Source organism: Phyllostomus discolor, chromosome 5 (genome assembly GCF_004126475.2).
Source record: "Phyllostomus discolor isolate MPI-MPIP mPhyDis1 chromosome 5, mPhyDis1.pri.v3, whole genome shotgun sequence".
NCBI lineage: Eukaryota > Metazoa > Chordata > Mammalia > Chiroptera > Phyllostomidae > Phyllostomus > Phyllostomus discolor.
Genome location: NC_040907.2, coordinates 115,828,111 through 115,847,292, shown reverse-complemented (window position 1 = coordinate 115,847,292; position 19,182 = coordinate 115,828,111). Strand labels below are relative to the sequence as shown.

At 36.9% G+C, this 19,182-nt stretch overlaps 1 protein-coding gene across 3 annotated transcripts in view; it reads left to right on the top strand.

The window, feature by feature from the left end:
• NRG3 (neuregulin 3) overlaps positions 1–19,182 on the top strand; it is a 1,226,667-nt gene that overhangs the window by 166,355 nt on the left and 1,041,130 nt on the right. The gene's annotated exons all lie outside the window — the stretch shown is intronic.

The window sequence follows — 19,182 nt, the reverse complement described above, 5'->3', positions numbered from 1 at the left end:
CATAATCAAATTTATGTTTTAGAAAGATGATTGGAAATGGTGCCAAGGATGGATTGGAGGGAGAAAAAGTGGAGTACATGTTTATGGTTTTCTTTAATATTTATATCTTTTAAAATTATATTTTATTGATTATGCTATTACAGTTGTCCCAATTTTCTCTCTCTGCCCCCTGCCTCCACTCAGCACACCAGCTCCCTCAGGCAATCCCCACATTTTTGCTCATGTCCATGGTTCATGCATATAAGTTCTTTGGCTACTGTATTTCCTATAATGTACTTTGCATCCCCATGGCTATTCTGTAACTACCAATTTGTACTTATTCCCCTCACCTCTTCACACATACCTGCAAGTCCTCCTACACCTGCAAACTATCAGAATGCTCTTTGTATGCATGATTCTGTCTCTGCTCTTCTTGTTTGCTTAATTTGTTTTTTAGAATCAATTGTTGATATGTACTTACTGCCATTTCATTGTTTATAGTTTTGATCTTATTTTTCTTAAATAAGATCCTTTAAGATTTCATACAATAATGGTTTGGTGATAATGAACTCCTTTAGTTTTTTCTTGTCTGGGAAACACTTTATCTATCCTCCCATTCTAAATGGTAGTTTTGCTGGGTAGAGCAATCTTGGCTCTAGGTCCCTCCTTTCATGACTTTGAGTATTTTTTACCAGTCCCTTCTAGTCTGCAGTTTCTTTTGAGAAATGAGCTGACAGTATTATGGGAACTTACCTGTAGGTAACTAATTGCTTTCTTATTGCTGCTTTTAAGATTCACTCTTTAACTTTTGGCATTTTAATTATGATGAGTCTTACAGTGGGCTTTTTTGATCCATCTTGTTTGGGACCATCTGTGCTTCCTGGACTTGCATGTCTATTTCCTTCACCAAATTGGGAAATTTTCTTTTGTTGTTTTTCTCAAATAGATTTCTGATTTCTTGCTTTTCTTTTCTCTTTCTGGCACCACTATGATGTGAATGTTGGAACAATTCAAGTCCAGAGGTTCCTTACACTATTCTAATTTTAGGGGGATTCTTTTTTCTTCTTGTTGTTCTGATTGGTTATTTTTTATTTCCTTATATTCCAAATCATTGATTTGATTCTTGGCTTCATCCACTCTACTGTTGATTCCCTGTAAAGTGTTCTTTATTTCAATTAGTGAATACTTCATTTTGGACTAAATCTTTTTCATGCTATTGAGGTCCTCACTGAGTTCCTTGAGCATCCTTATAACCAGTGTTTGAACTCTGCATCTGATGGATTGTTTATCTCCATTTTGTTGAGTTCTTTTTAAAAATATATTTTGATTATTCTATTACAGTTGTCACATTTCCCTCCTTCACTCCCCTCCACCCTGCACACCCTCTCCCACCCACATTCCCCCCTTTAGTTCATGTCCATGTGTCATACTTTTTAGTTCTTTAGCTTCTACATTTTCTATACTATTCTTACCCTCCCCCTGTCTATTTTCTACCTACCATCTATGCTACTTATTCTCTGTACTCCTACTCCCCTGTTGCTAACCCTTCATGTGATCTCCATTTCTGTGGTTCTGTTCCTGTTCTATTTGTTTGCTTAGTTTGTTTTTGTTTTTGTTTTAGGTGTAGTTGTTAATAATTGTGAGTTTTCTGTCATTTTACTATACATGTTTTTTTATCTTCTTTTTCTTAGATAAGTCCCTTTAACATTTCATAAAATAAGAGGTTGGTGATGATGAACTCCTTTAACTTGACCTTATCTGAGAAACATTTTATCTGTCCTTCCACTCTAATTGAAAGCTTTGCTCGATAGAGCAACCTTGGATGTAGGTCCTTGTCTTTCATGACTTGGAATACTTCTTTCCAGCTCCTTCTTGCCTGCAAGGTCTCTTTTGAGAAATCAGCTGACAGTCTGATGGGAACTCCTTTGTAGTTACTGTCCTCTTATCTCTTGCTGCTTCTAGAATTCTCTCCCTCATTTTTACCTTGGCTAATGTAATTATGATGTGCCTTGGTGTTTCTTCCTGGGTCCAACTTCTTTGGGACTCTCTGAGCTTCCTGGACTTCCTGAAAGCCTATTTCCTTTGCCAGAATGGGGAAGTTCTCCTTTATTATTTGTTCAAATAACTTTTCCAGTTGTTGGTCTTCCTCTTCCTCTTCTGGTACCCCTATAATTCAGATGTTGGAACATTTAGAGATGTCCTGGAGGTTCCTAAGCTTCTCATTTTTAAAAAAAATATTATTTCTCCATTCTTTTCTATTTGGTAGTTTCTTCCTTCTGATCCACTCCATTGATTTGAGTCCCAGTTTCCTTCCCATCACTATTGGTTCCCTGTACATTTTCCTTAATTTCATTTAGTGTTGCCTTCATTTTTTCATCTAATTTGTGACCAAATTCAACCAATTCTGTGAGCATCCTGATCACCAGTGCTCTGAACTGTGCATCTGATAGGTTGGCTATCTCCTGGTCGCTTAGTTGTATTTGCTGTGGAGCTTAGATCTGCTCTTCTGTTCAGGCCATTTTTTTTTTCTTGTCTCACCTGTTATGTATGAGGGGTGGAGTCTTAGTTGTTCACCAGGGCAGGGCAACCCAGTTGATGGGTTCTATGTGGGGGTGGGGTCTGAGAGGGAACAATGGCCCTTGCTCCTCTCTCCATTAGATTTTAGTCCCTTCTGCTGCTTCCCCCAAGCTAACTGGGCCTTTTTGGTGCTGATTCCCATGTGGGTGGGCTTGTGCATGTTCTAGACCCTGTGGGTCTCTCCAGTGCACTATCCTGTGAGGCTGGGAGTCTCTCCCTGTGCCTCAACTCCCACAGGTGTTTTCAATCAGTCTCCCGAGGTTCTATTTCCCGGTGCTGGGACCCTGGGTTGCATGGTCTGTCTCACTGCCCAATTTTACTTGGTTTATCTGTGCATGAATATGGGATCACCCGGACACCCAGGTGCCTTGCTTGCAGTGCCTCGCTTCACGGCTGCCACCTCGCTGGGTCTGCCTGCACCCTGTTTGCCCAGGGTCTGTCTGCTGCAATCTTGCACTCAGGATGCCTTACACAACTGGCATGCTTTACGCATTCCGTGCCACCGCTTTTGTGTCGTGCGTGACCACTCTCTGCTGGCTGACCGACTCCGCCCTTCCTACTGGTCTGAATGAATGTATATATTTTAACTCCTTAGTTGTCCGACTTCTATACAGTTCAATTTTCTGCCAGATCTGGTTATTATCTTGTTTCTAACTTGTTGCTGACCTTGTTTTGGTTGTGCAAGGAGGCACAGTGTGTCTACCTATGCCTCCATCTTGGTCGAAAGTGTGTTGTTGAGTTTTTTTTTTCTAGAGTTTTGATCTGTTCTTTCATTTGTGCCATATTTCTTAGAGGATGAATTATATATGTTCAACTTTGACATTTTGAAAAATATCTAAATTTGATAGAAAAATTCTATCGCTAAAATTGGGAAGAATATAAAAGATGAAGAGCATTATTTCTGGAGGGGGACTTTAATGTTCATTAGTTTATTAATATTTATACAGATTTTCAAAGAAAAAAATTTGCATTGGATCACAAATATGAATTTTAAAAAAATTCTAGTTTGTAGAAAAAAGTTATACGTTGTGAAAAACCATAAATTGTGATGATATGATATCTAATTGATACTTACAGTATCATTTAGTACAGAGCATACGATGTTGCTTGCATTTACTTTAACAAAAATAAAAACATATTTGTAGAATTGCAAGTCGTCTTCATATAAACCATCTTTTAGCATTCCAATGTTTTCCTCTTCTTTTATTTACTGATATACATCAAATACCTTTTGAGTACCCACTCGGTATCAGGAACTCTCCTAGATTCTGGAAACATACCTTTGCTCTCAGAGTATACATTCTAGGGATAGGCCCCAGAATTTAGGTGTCTATAGTAGGAATTCTTGACATGAGTCCTAGGAAGGATTTGGGGATAGGGAAATGTCTATGATGCTAGTAAAATGCCCAAGAAGAGTTCTTTTTATTAATCAGATTTTCAAAGATAACTATAATCCTAAACTGGCAAAAACCCATGATCTTCAATAAACTAAGCCTCACAGAAATTAATTGACCTACACAAGGTCCTGAGAATCAAGTAACCATCTGGGTCTGTGACCATTGGTTTAGTGCACTCTGCAGTGGCATGCTGACTCAGTATTGTGTCATCCTGCTCTAAAGAATGACCCATTTTCCTAAGGTTTTAGAGGTCATTTAACATTCTTATTATAAATGTGACTTTTTATCAGGATGCAAAACTTAACAAATTTTATAATTTGGTAATTTATAAATTTTAGTAAATTTATAAAATTTATAATTTTAATTTATAAAATTTATAATTTTAAAATTTATAAATTATAATGTTATAGCTTTTAAATTTATAATTTGACTGACTTGAGTTTCTTATAGCTTTTAATTGAATGAAACTTTGAATTCTGATGGTTGTAAAGGCAGTGTTCCTGCATCTTTGCTGGAGAGGAATGTGACAAGGGTCCTGGTGAATTTATAATGGCATTTCTCCAATCAGTTTAAGGAAGTAAAATTGTGTGACATTCCTAAGAAGATTGTTAGTCTTCTGTTGCAGGGCACAGACCAGTACTGTTGAAATGGCCTTCCTGACTTACTGCAGAGGGGAGCTCTGAGCTCTGTGGTAAAACAACCTTTATGTTTACACACTACCATCTGACCTTTGGGTTAGGGCATTTCCAATCAATTTAGAAGTGCAGCAAGTGGAACCAGCGTGCTGATGAGTTCTCACAATATGCTAAGCAAGGCTGCAAGGGACTGAGAGACATGGAAACTCTCTCGATTTTTTAGATGTTTTTACCACATACTCCTAAACTCTTGGTTTGGTAATTAAGTCAGTTGCCAGAGATGATAACAGTGGGGAAATAAAGACACCTTAAATATTAAAGGCTAAAATGGAATTTCCTCCCATACCCCAGAAATAAAGTAATATTTCCTGGGAAAATCAAGTAGAAAAACTTGCTTACAGGTTAGTTATTATCTTAGCCATGAGCAGAGATAGACAGAAATGTTTAAGCAAGAATCAGCTTTGTAGTATATAGAAGGCCTAGCAGAACATCAAAGTGTACCTGAATAGTACCAGCCTTTTAGAACCATTTTTTTAAAGATGTTATTTATTTAGCCCTGGCTGGCGTAGCTCAGTGGATTGAGCGCGGGCTGTGAACCAAAGTGTCGTGGGTTCGATTCCCAGTCAGGGCACATGCCTGGGTTGTAGGCCATGGCCCCCAGCAACCACACATTGATGTTTCTCTCTCTCTCTTTCTCCCTCCTTTCCCTCTCTAAAAATAAATAAATAAAATCTTTAAAAAATGTCTAAAAAAGATGTTATTTATTTATTTTTAGAGAGGGGGTAAAGGAAGGAGAAGGAGAGGGCAAGAAACATTGACATGTGAGAGGTACATCAATCAGTTGCCTCTTGCACACCTCCAACAGGGGACCTGGCCCACAACCCATGCATGTGCCTTGACTGGGAATCAAATGGGCAACTTTTTGATTTGCAGGCTGGCATTCAATCCACTGAGCCACAACAGACAAGGCTAAAACTATTTCTAAAGCCAAATTTAACTGTGTTTAGGAATAATAAAGAATCTCTAATTTGTTTATCGAATCCTCAGGAGTTTTGCTACTCTGATTACCAAGCACTGAGCTATAATTTGTTGTTGAATCAGGACAAGAAGCAGGTAATTTTACATCAGCCTAATGGGGTTGTTTTACTGAAAGTCTAATAAGCTGTTGGGTTTGGTGTGTGTAGGCATCTGTGTGTATGCACACACATGCTTCTTTTGATTTAGGGTCAAGTCCTCCTTATTTGAAGGAATAATTTTAGGTAATGCTTGGTTGGCATGGCCATGTGATTCCTGATCTGTGGCTTTTCCCCAACCTCTTGTTTTTTGCATCTAGTTAGAATTCTACAATCTTTCATCAGGTGATTTTGTTGTTGTTGTTGTTGTTGTGGGGTTTTTTCCCTGCTTACCTTAATTTCACATAGCATTTTCTTGAAGAGAACATGGACTTCTGAAAAGGCATCACTGATATACTTAGCCTTCTGGTAAAAAGTTTTCTGAGGAGTGTGCTGCACTGTGAGCCAGGTTTATCAAAGTGATTGTAATCTGACAGGGGAAATTGGAGGTCAAGGGCTAATTAACATAAGAAGCTGAATGAAAGTATCACTACACTGAGCAGGAGGGAACAGTCCTTTTGCAGAATGCACATAGGAACCTTACTAGAGGGAGGACCCACAAGTTTTAGATAAGGGTATTGTATCAAGGGGAGAAGGACCACAGCTTTATCAGTCACAGGTGTCTAATATCCTAGCTGTATTTTAACTTCCTCATTGAATCAGCATATTTTCTTGTTAAGAGAATATCTTAATAATTACAGGTATTAGCCAATACAAGACAAGCACTGCCTGTTTCACAGTACACCTCAGTAATTGTGATGTTTCCTCATTGGTGTAGTTTCTTCAAAGGATTTCCTTATGAAGTTTCCTGTCTTTAGGTAGAGACCTAAAGTAATAATGGATATGGCCTTTTGGGAGGAAATTCATAGAATCAACTATGCCTTAGATCTGCATCATTATTCAGTATACAAGTCACCAGCCATTGGTCACTGAGCACTTAAAATTTAGTAACCCAAACTAAGACACACTGTAAGTATAAAAGCCACAATGACACTCAAAGATGTGGTACAAAAAAAGATGCAAACTTTTATTTCACTTTTACATTGCATTCAGGTTGAAATGATAATACTTTTATATATTGGGTTAAGGAAAATATTAAAATTAATTTCACCTGTATCTTTTTCCTGTCTTTAGCATAGATGCCAGAAAATTTTAAATTACATAGGTGGCTCTTATTATATTGTTATTGCGAAGTGCTGCCTTGAATAGTACTTATGGAACTGTTTTTATAAGAATTACATATGAGAGGATTAACCCAGGTCATAAAGCCAAATCTAAGTGTGTTCCATGTAGAGACTGGGTTCAGTCACAGCTCTGACCTTTACTCTTTGGTTATTCATTCACTGCCTCTGTCTGGGCTAAGGTTTTCCCATCTGAAAAATGTAGAAAAGATTCAAAGGTGGAAGGTCTCTAAGTCCCTTCTCACATTAAATCCCTCTATTCAATTGTCTTCAGTGGTATAATCTCAAAGCCTATCATATGAAACAGTCTTCATCATTGCAATTCTTAATTTATTTCAGAGAGGTGAAATTTGTAATTACTGTAATTTGGAGCTTCCTTGAGCAGCCTGAGGCTGGAACACAGCATCTTTCAATCTGTTCAATTCTAAGTGAAGCAACTGAACATGTTGTGATTTACAAGGAGAGACGATGATATTTTGCAAGGAAATTTCCAGTACTCTTTGAAAATGTTCAGAAATATCTAAAAGGAAACAATTTTTAGTCCCAGTACTTTTTATGATGTCATTTCAAACAGCTTAACTCAATTTTTAAAAAATCCTATTTTTAAAATTAATATTGGAAAAGCTATTTCTAACTTTATTGTTTAGTTTTCAAAGTTAATTTTAAGAGCATTTTGAAATCAGAAGGAATAATATTTGTTTATTATCAAAGGTAGAAATGCATATTATGTCATATGTAAAACATAAGACTCAAACCCTATCTTATTTTTCCCATATCCCTATAATTGACTGTAATATTGACTTCAAGTATATGTTGTACTTTGAAAACTTTTAAATAATGTGCTACTTTGGGCTAAATCGGTAATTTAGAGCATTTTGTTGTTTTATATATATTTATATGTGTACATATCTGTGATAATTCATTCAGAGTCATATCTCAGTAGATAAAAGTTGGTCAAAGGACATGCATATTTGAATCTTATTACAATCTTCTGATCCAGAAAGTTTGTATTTTCAGTTAACGTTTCCATTAGCAAAGCATGAGGCTACCTGTTCCCTGAAACTGCACCAACACTGAAATAAGGATTTTAAGTTTTGTTTAGATCAATGGATGAAAAATCATGTTTTATTTTTCTTTGAATATGTGTTTCTTAGATTGATAGGTGAATCAGAAATTGATGAGCATATTGGCAATTTCTCATTCTTCTCTTGTGATAGCTTATTTCTGTGATTTATTTAGTTTATTATTTTGTTATTTGAGATAATTTTCCTTTTTGATAGGTGAGTTGATTTGGATCATAAAGAAACCTCCAAGTATTCCCTACCTTCTTTGACTTCCAGTTTTGTTCAGTCATAGAAAGCCCCTCTATCCCTCTCTATCAAATGATCAACTGTGCAAACACATACAACACACATATACAGCAGGGAGAAAAATTACTGTGGTCCCCATCCTAACATGTGTCCAGGAGGTGATCAACCCTTTACAGGAAAACAGAAATATTTAACCCCCATATGGTACTTCTAATAAAGTATTTGTTGGAACAGTTCTTTGTTTTTTTTTTCCAAATGAGAATGAGAAATGGAAAATGAGAAAGCCTCATAGATATACTAAATACTAAGATCTCAGCTATAAACAAAGTTTGTCAATCTGTTGAGCTACGACAGTTTACTTATTTGGAGTCCATTGGTATATCCCCTTGCAAAATCATCTTTATTGAGCTGTCATTACTAGACCATTAGAAGAAAGAGCCATATGAAATAGGGTAGTGCATCTGTTGTGAAAATTTGTTATGCTCATTTTCTTATAACAATGATATCCAATATGTGAAAGATTCGTTTTTAAAAATTGAGTGCTAACATGATATCAAACCATATTACAAGGCTATAGTAATCCAGACAGAATGGTATTGGCATAAACACACACACATAGAATAATGGAATATAATAGAGTAAAATAGGATAGAGATCTAAGAAATAAATCCACACCTATATATGGTCAATTAATTTATGACAAAGGACACAAGAATATACAATGGAGTGAAGATGTTTTCTTCAACTAATGTTGCTGAGAAAACTGAACAGATGCAAACAAACAACAACGATGAAAAAGAACTAGATTACTTTCTTTTTCTTTTATTACTGTTTTTCAAGTACAGTTATCTCCATTTCCCCCCACCCCAGCCATCCCCACCTCCCATCCTCAATCCTACCTCCCCTTTGGCTTTGTCCAAGTGTCCTTTATACAGGTTCCTTGACAACCCTTACCCCTGTCGCTCCCATTATTCCCTCCAACGTCCCCCCTGCTTACTGTCATTTTGTTCTTAATTTCAATGTCTCTGGTTATATTTTACATGCTTATTAGTTTTGTTGATTAGTTTCCACTTATAGATGAGGTTATATGGTATTTGTCTTTCACTGCCTGGCTTATTTTACTTAGTATAATGCTCTCCAGTTCTATCCATGCTGTCACGAAGGGTAGGAGCTCCTTCTTTCTTTCTGCTGCACAGTGTTCCATTGTGTAAATGTACCATAGTTTTTTGATCCACCCATTTACTGATGGGCACTTAAGTTGCTTCCAGTACTTGGCTATTGTAAATTGTGCTGCTTTGAACACTGGGGTGCACAGATTCTTTTGAATTGGTGTTTCAGGATCCTTAGGATTTCATCTGAGCAGTGGAATTGCAGGTCAAAAGGCAGTTTCATTTTTAATTTTCTGAGGAATTCCATACTGTCATCAAATTCCATATTACTCAAAGCAATTTATAGATTCAATGCAATCCCCATTAAAATATCAGTGACATATTTCAGAGATACAGAACAAACATTTCAAAAATTTATATGGAAACAGAGACTATTTTCTTATACCATATACTAGAATAAATTCAAAGTGGATTAAAGACTTAAGACTCAAAACCATAAAACTTCTAGAAAAAAACATAGACATTAAACTCTCTGACATATCACCTTGAGCAAGAGGAAAAACAACAACAAAAACAAATGGGACTACATCAAGCTAAAAAAGATTTTATACAGCTAAAGAAATCATCAGCAAAACAAAAAGATAGCCTACAAGTAGGAGAAGATATTCATCAATGATCAATTCATTAAGGGGTTAGTATCCAAAATAAATAAATAACTCATGTAACTTAACACCAAAAGGACAAATAATCCAATTGCAAATGGACAGAGGACCTGAGTAAACATTTCTCTAAGAACAGCATACAGATGGCCCATAGATATGAAAAGATGTTGAACATCACTGATTATCAAAGAAATGCTAATTAAAACCACAATGATATACCACTTATTGAAAACAATATGGAGTTTCCTCAAAACATTAAAATGGAACTACCATGTTTCTCAGCAATCCCACCTTTGGGTATTTATACAAAGAAATCGAAAACACTAATTTGAACAGATATGCCATATTTTTAGGGCTATAAGATGCACCTAGGTTTTAGAGGAGGAAAATAGGGAAAATTTTTTGAAGCAAAAAATGTGGTAAAATATTTAATAACCTTTGACCCTGCCCCACCACCACCATCCCCCTCCCCTGCCCAGCAAGGCAAGTAAGCTACATTCGGACTATAAGATGCACTCCCCTTTCCCTCCCAGATTTTGGGGGAAAGGTGTGTCTTACAGTCAGAAAAACATAGTATGTAACCCTATGTTCATTGCAGCATTATTTATAATAGCCAAGACATAGAAGTAGCCTATGTGTTCATTTACAGATGACAAATGAATAAAGATTTGGTACGTAAATACAATGGGCTATTCTTTGACCATAAAAAAGAATGAAATTTTGTCATTTGTGATTGCATGGATAAAGCTAGAAGGGATTGTGCTAAGGGAACTAAGTTGGAGAAAGAAAGAAAAATAAGTCAGAGAGAGAAAGAAAACACTGTGTAACTTTGCCTATATGTGAAATCTAAAAAACAAAATAAATGAACATAAAAAACAGAAACTCATAGATACAGAGAACAAATTGATGATGGCCAATGGGAGGGGGATTGTGGGGCTGGGTGAAAAGGTGAAGGGATTAAGAAGCTCCAATTGGTAGTTACAGAATAGTCACAAGTATGTGAGGTACAACATAAAGAATATAGTGAATAATATTGTAATAACTATACATGGTGTCAGATGGGTATGAGACTTATTGAGCAATCACTTCATAAATTATATAAATGTCTAAGCACTATGCTATATACCTGCAATTAATATAATGTTGCATTATATTATAATAAACTCTAAAATATAAAAAATAAATTCTGGAAAAAGTGCTCTTTTTAAAAATACATTTTGTTGATTATGCTATTACAATAGTCCTATTTTTCTTTTCTCCCTCTTCTTCCCCTCTCTCTTCCTTCAGTATTCCCCTTCCACTTAGCTCATGTCCATGGGTTGTATGTATAAGTTATTTGGCTTCTCCATTTCCCATACTATTCTTAACCTCCCCCTGTCTATTTTGTACCTACTATTTATGCTTCTTATTCCCTGTACCTTTACACCATTTCCCCCCTCTCCTTTCCTGCTGCTAACCATCCATGTGATCTCCAGTTCTGTGATCCTATCCCTCTTCTAGTTGTTTGCTTAGTTGTTGTTGATTTTTGTTCAGTTGCTGATAGTTGTGAATTTGTTGTTATTTTAGTGTTCATAGTTTTGATCTTCTTTTTATTAGACAGGTCCCTTTAACATTTCATATAATAAGGGTTGGGTTATGATGAACTCCTTTAACTTGACCTTCTCTGGGAAGCACTTTACTTGCCTTTACATTCTAAATGATAGTTTTGCTGGATAGAGTAATCTTGGACATAGGTCCTTGCCTTTCATGACTTTGAATACTTCTTTCCAGTCCCTTCTTGCCTGTAAGGTTTCTTTTGAGAAATCAGCTGATAGTCTTATGGGAACTCCTTTGTAGATAACTGTCTCCTTTTCTCTTGCTGCCTTTAAAAGTCTCTCCTTATCTTAATCTTGGGTAATTTAATTATGATGTGTCTTCATGTGTTCCTCCTTGGGTCCAACTTATTTTGGACTCTCTGAGTTTCCTGGATGTACATGTCTATTTCTTTTGCCAGACTGGGGAAGTTTTCCCTCATTATCTTTTCAAATAAGTTTTCAATTTCTTGCTTTCTCTCTTCTTCTGGCACCCCCATGATTCCCATGTTAGAACATTTAAAGTTGTCACTTTAGAGGTTCCTAAGCCCCTCTCTCTCTCTTTTTTAAAATTCTTTCTTCATTCTGTTCTGATTGAATGTTAATCTCTTTCTTTTGTTCCAAAGCATTGATTTGAGTCCTGATTTTCTTCCCTTCACTGTTGTTTCTCTGTATGTTTTCCTTTACTTCACTTTTCATAGTCTTCACTCATTCCTTTATTTTGTGGCCATACCCAATAATTTCTGTGAGCATCCTGATTACCAGTGTTTTTAACTCTGCATCTGATAGGTTGCCTATCTCCTCGTTGCTTAGTTCTTATTCTGGAGGTTTGATTTGTTCTTTCATTTGTGTCATATTTCTTTGTCTGAGCATACCCGTTACATTATAAGGGGCACAGCCTTAGATATTCACCAGGGCAGGACAAATCATTTCATTGCATTGTGGCACTGTATGTGGGGGAGGGCTCGGAAAAGGAACAATGCCACTTACTCAGCTCTTGCCCTATTTTCAGTCACTTTCCCGAATTCCACAAGGATGAATTTAAAGGTTATTGACTCTTCTTCAAATTTTGAAATGATGTCTCTGTCATTTCAGACAGGTTTTTTGTGTGTATTAAAGAATAATATGAGGAAATCATAAGCTATATCACCATATTTTTAAATTTTATTTTAATCATTGTTCAAGTAGAGTTTTCACATTTTTACTCCCAATCCAGCACACCCACCCAAACCTCCCCACTTCCCTCCTATTACCACCCTCCCCCTATTTTTTGTCCATGTGTCCTTTAAATTTGTTCCCATAAACCCTTCCCATTGTCCCCTGAAATTCCCTCTTCTCTCCCCTGTGCACAGTCACTGTCAGCCCACCCTCTATTTCAGTGTCTTTGGTTATATTTTGCTTGTTTCTTTGTTTTGTTGTTTAGGTTCCTATTAAAGGTGAGATCATATGGTATTTGTCTTTCACTGCCTGGCTTGTTTCACTTAACATAATGTTTTCCAGCTCCATCCAAGCTATTGCGAAGAGTAGGAGCTGCTTCTTTCTTTCTGCTGTATAGAATTCCATTGTGTAAATGTACCATAGTTTTTTGATCCATTCATTTACTGATGGGCATCTTGGTTGCTTCCAGCATCTAGCTAGTGTAAATTGTGCTGCTATGAACATTGGGATGCATAGGTTCTTTTGGATTGGTGTTTTAGTATTCTTAGGATAGAGTCCCAGCAGTGGAATTGCAGGGTCAAAAGGCAGATCCATTTTTAGTTTTCTGAGGAAGTTTCATTCTGCTTTCCATAGTGGTTGTACCAGTCTGCAATCCCACCAACAGTGCACTAGGGACCCCATTTCTCCACAACCTCTCCAACACTTGTTGTTTGTTGCTTTGTTTATGATGGCCATTCTGACTGGTGTGAAGTGGTATCTCATTGTGGTTTTAATCTGCATCTCTCCGATAGCTAGCGATATTGAACATCGTTTCATGTGTCTTTGGATTTTCTGTATGTCTTCCTTGGAGAAGTGTCTGTTCAAGTCCTTTGCCCACTTTTTAATTGGAATCCTTGTCTTCTTAGAGTACAGTTGTGCAAGTTCTTTATATATTTTGGAGATTAAACCTTTGTCTGAGGTATCATTGGCAAATATGTTTTCCCATACAGTTGTTTCTCTTTTAATTTTGATACTGTTTTCTTTAGCTTTTGCAGAAGCTTTTAATTTTGATGAGGTCCCGTTTGTTTATTCTTTCCTTTATATCCCTTGCTCTAGGGGACATGTCAGTAAAAAAGTTTCTGCATGAAATATCTGAGATTTTCCTACCTACGTTCTCCTCTAGGACTTTAATGGTGTCACGTTTTATATTTAAGTCTTTTATCCACCTTGAATTTATTTTTGTATAAGGTGTAAGTTGGTGCTCAAGTTTCATTTTTTTTGCACATGGCTGTGCAGTTCTCCCAAAACCATTTGTTGAAGAGGCTCTTTTTACTCCATTTGATGTTGCTGCCTCCTTTGTCAAATATTAATTGACCATAGAGTCTTGGGTTTATTTCTGGGCTCTCTGTTCTGTTCCATTGGTCTGTGTGCCTGTTTTTATGCCAGTACCAGGCTGTTTTGATTACAGTGGCCTTGTAGTATAGTTTACTGTCAGGTATTGTGATCCCTCCTACTTTACTCTTCTTTCTCAAAATTGCAGCAGCTATTCGGGGTTGTTTATGATTCCATATAAATTTTTGAAGTGTTTGTTCTATGTCTGTGAAATATGCCGTTGGTACTTTAATAGGAATTGCATTGAATGTGTAAGTTCCTTTGTGTAGTATGGACATTTTGATGATATTAATTCTTCCAAGCCATGAACACGGTATATGTTTCTATTTGTTTGTGTCTTCCTTGATTTCTTTCCTCAGTGTTATGTAGTTTTCTGAATACAGGTCTTTTACCTCTTTCGTTAGGTTTATTCCTAGATATTTTATTTTTTTTTTTTGCTATTTCAAATGGGATTTTTTCCTTGATTTCTGCTTCTGCTGTTTCATTGTTGGTGTACATTGTTGGTGTTTCATTGCTGTTGCATTGCTGGTGTTTCATTGTTTCCCGCTGTTCTGCCAAATTCATTTATTAGGTCAAGCAGTTTTTTAGTGGAGTCTATAGGAGTTTCTGTGTACACTACTATCATGTCATCTGCAAACAGTGACAGTTTTGTTTCCTCCTTTCCGATTTGGATGCCTTTTATTTCTTTTTCTTGTCTGATTGCTGTGGCTAAAACTTTGAGTACTATATTGAATAGAAGTGGTGAAAGTGGACAGCCTTGTTTTGTTCCTGATCTTAGTAGAAAAGATTTTAATGTTTGCCCATTGAGTATGATGTTGCCTGTAGGTCTCTCATATATGGCCTTTATTATGTTGAGGAATGCTCCCTCTATCCCCACTTTGCCAAGTATTTTTATCATGAATGGGTGCTGTACCTTATCAAATGCTTTTTCTGCATCTATTGATATGGTCATGTGGTTTTTGTCTTTGCTTTTTTTTATGTGATGCATTAGATTTACTGATTTGCTAATATTGTACATCCTTGCATTCCTGGAATGAATCCCACTTGATCGTGGTGTATGATCTCTTTAATGTATTGTTGGATGTGGTTTGCTAGTATTTTGTTGAGGATTTTAGTGTGGATGTTCAACAGTGATAGTGGCCTGAAGTTTTCTTTGCTGTGTCTTTATCTGGTTTTGGAATTAGGATGATACCTCATAAAAAGAGTTTGGGAGTCTGCCATCTTTTTGGATTTTTTGGATTAGTCTGTGAAGGATACGGGTTAGTTCTTCTTTAAATGCTTTGTAGAATTCTCCTGTGAAACCATCTGGCCCAGGGCTTTTGTGTGTTGGGAGTTTTTTGATTACTGCTTCAATTTCTTTTGTTGTTATTGGTCTGTTCAGACTTTCTGCTTCTTTTTCATTGAGTTTTGGAAGATTATATTTTTCTAGAAATTTGTCCATTTCACCTAGGTTTTCAAATTTCTTGGCATACAGTTCTTTGTAGTAATTTCTTACAATCCTTTGTATTTCTGTGGTATCTATTGTAATCTCTCCTCTTTCATTTCTGATTGTGTTTATTTGGGTCTTTTCTCTTTTTTTCTTGATGAGTATGCTTAAAGGCTTGTCAATTTTGTTTATCTTTTCAAAGAACCTGTTCCTGGATTCATTGATCCTTAGAATTGTGCTTTTAGCCTCTATGTCATTTAATTCTGCTCTGATATAGGTTATTTCCTTTCCTCTGCTTGCTCTGGGCTGTCCTTTTTGTTGTTCCTTGAGTTCTTGTAGACATAGGGTTAGGTTGTTTGTTTGGAATGTTTCTAACTTTTTTCGTGGGCCTGTATCACAATGAACCTCCCTCTCAGGACTGCCTTGGCTGTGTCCCATAAGTTTTGGGTAGTTGTGAGTTCATTTTCATTTGTTTCCAGAAACCTTTTGATTTCTTCCCTAATATCATTCTTGACCCATTCATTGTTTAATAGCATGTCATTTAATCTCCATGATTTTGAGTGTTTGGGGATTTTTTTTTTCCTTGGGGTTGGTTTCTAGCTTCAGTCCCTTGTGGCCAGAGAAAATGCTTGGTATGATTTCAATTTTCTTGAAATTCTTGAGGCTTGTTTTGTGTCCTATCATGTGGTCAATCTTTGAAAATGTTCTGTGTACATTTGAAAAGAATGTATATTTAGCTTCTTTTGGATGGAGGGCTCTGTATATATCAGTAAAGTCCATTTCATCAAGGGTATTGTTCAATGCCACAATATCTTTGTTGATATTTTGTTTGGAAGATCTGTCCATTTTTGATAGTGGGGTGTCAAAATCCCTCATAATAATTGTGTTGCTGCCCATATCTTTCTTGAAGTCCTCTAAGATTTTCTTTATGTATTTGGGTGCTCCTATGTTTTGTGCATATATATTTACAATATTTATGTCATCTTGTTGGATTCTTCCCTTAAATATTATGAAGTGACCTTCTGGGTCTCTCTTTATGGCCCTTTTCTGGAAGTATATTCTATCTGATATGAGTATTGCTACCCCGGCTTTTTTTTCCTGTCCATTTGCTTGGAAGATTTCTTTCTAGCCCTTCACTTTCAGCCTGTGCAGGCTTTTTATCCTGAGGTGAGTCTCTTGTAGGCAGCATATGTGTGGGTCATTTTTTCTTATCCATTCAGCTATTCTATGTCTTTTGATTGGAGCATTTAATCCATTTACACTTAAGGTTATTATTTATAGGTACTTATTCATTGTCTTTTATGTGCCTGTGTTCCTCTCTCTCTCTCTCTCTTTTCCCTTCCTTCCTTAAAGCTGTCCTTTTAGAATCTCTTGCAGAGCTGGTTTGGTCGAGGTGTATTCTTTTAGACCTCTTTTGTCTGGGAAGCCTCTTATTTGGCCTTCTATCTTGATCGAGAGCCTTGCTGTATAAAGTAGCCTTGGTTGCAGACCTCTGGTTCTCATTACTTGGAGTGTTTCTTGCCATTCTCTTCTGGCTTGAAGTATTTCCATTGAGAAGTCAGCTGTTAGCCTTATTGGGTCCCCCTTGTATGTTACTTCCTGTTTCTCCCTTGCTGCCTTTAAGATTCTCTCTTTGTCTTGAAGTTTTACCATTTTAATTATGATGTGTCTCGAGGTGGGCCTCTTTGGTTTCCTCTTGATTGGGACTCTCTGTGTTTCCTGGATTTGTGTGACTTTTTCTCTCATCAGATTAGAGGAATTTTCCATCATTACTTTTTCAAATAGGTTTTCTACCTGTTGCTCTTCTTCTTCTCCTTCTGGTATCCCTATGATACGGATATTATTACGTTTCATATTGTCTTGCATTTCTCTTAATCCCTCTTCATTCTTTCTGAGCCTCTTTTCTTTTCATGCTCTTTCTGGATGTTGTTTTCTACTTTGTCCTCTAGCTTGCTAATCTGATCTTCTGCTTCATCAATCCTGCTTTTCATTCCTTCTACTGTGTTCCTCAGTTCAGAAATGGCATTCTTCATTTCCTCATGGCCCTTGTTGAGAGTTTCTATTTCCTTTTTCATGTTTATATAGTTTGCAGTGAGGTTGTTGTAGCTTCCCTCTAGTTTCTGGTAGCTCATTGTGAGTTCATTGAACTTCGTGATAATCATTGCTTTGAACTCAGTATCTGATAGTTGAGTTGTCTCTATTTAATTTAGCATTTTTTTTGTGAGGCTTCCTCCTTTCCCTTCAATTGGGGATTGTTTGTTTGTTTTCTCATTGTTCGTGGGATTCTTCTTGTTAGCCTCTGTTTCTTAAATTCATCTGTTCTGTTTCCCTGTAATTATGGTGTGAACTTCTGTGGTAGAATACCTGTGAGATTCAGTGGTGCAGTCTCCTTTATGTATCCTGGTGTTTGCAACTTTCCCCTACTCTTTTTTGTGATCAGTTGGAGGAGTAAGGCAAAATGGTTTAAGACAGCAAGACAGTATACTATGATATTTACATTAGCAGCCAGTAGAGAACAGATGGGCTATCCTTTGGCTCCTTATAGTGTTAACCGTGATCTCCCACCCCACTATGCATGTTTTAGAAAGGATGGAAAGAAGGTAAGACTTTTATTGGGGACAAAAGGATTGTTAGTTGGATCTAGAAAGCTGTGAGGCTGTGGGAGGTCAGATTCTAAGGTAGGATTGTAATAAAGATTAGTAATTAGGAGTAGTGTGTAAAAGAATAGAGACAACCCCACAATAGTATAGTTCAGGAAATTGCAAACAGGACTGAGATCAGGTAGCCATGTTGAGTAGTATTTATAATTGTATGAACTAGGTATTTATAGTAATATTAATGCAACAGTCTTGTGGCAGAATTGATGAGATCTAGATAACAAGAGTAAGGAGTATAGGACCTTGAGAGGTGTATTAATGGAACACAGATGAAGGGTAGTAAATTATCAACACACTGTGACTGAGATACCAGCGGGAACCTATCAAATGACAGTATAACCAGCCAAGCAAAGAAGATTATACAGAAAGAAAAACAATACCAAAATACTGTTAAAATAAAAAATGTTGGAAAACTGAGAAAAAGATAATACAAATTTACAGTAACTTGCAAGATAAAAAAAGGGGGGGAGCAGAAGATGGAGCGCAGGAGAGATAAATTTGGAGTGGAGGGAATAATACTAGCATGAATGGGAGAGAAACATAAGGGATTGAGACATATAAAAATAATAAGAATTAAAAAATAAATAGTCACTCAAAACACAAGATAAAATCTCTCAACCAACAACAGCAAAAAAACAAACAAACAAAACAAAAGAAAACAAAACAAAACAACCTCTTGCTGGTTTCTAACTGGCCAGACCAGTTTTTCTGATCTTGCTGGCTTCAGCAGGCTGAGGGGCATTTGTAATGCATATCACTCTTCCCAGCCAAATCTCAGTAAGTCTCTCAGGTACCCTGGGCATTCCCGATGAGCACGCCCGCTCTCTGGAGCTCACTGCTGTTTCTTCCAGGCTCCAGGGTCCCTGCAGGGTTCCAGCTCTATGATCTCAGGAGGCACCCACGACATTTTGGGATTCTCTGTGCCCTCTCTGGGAATGTAAAAGGGTGTGCCCATCCACCAAATTTTTGAGTTTCGGGCTCTAGGAATGTCCTAAGCGCCTCATCCCTTCCTAGTTCACAGCGCGAGAGTCAGGATT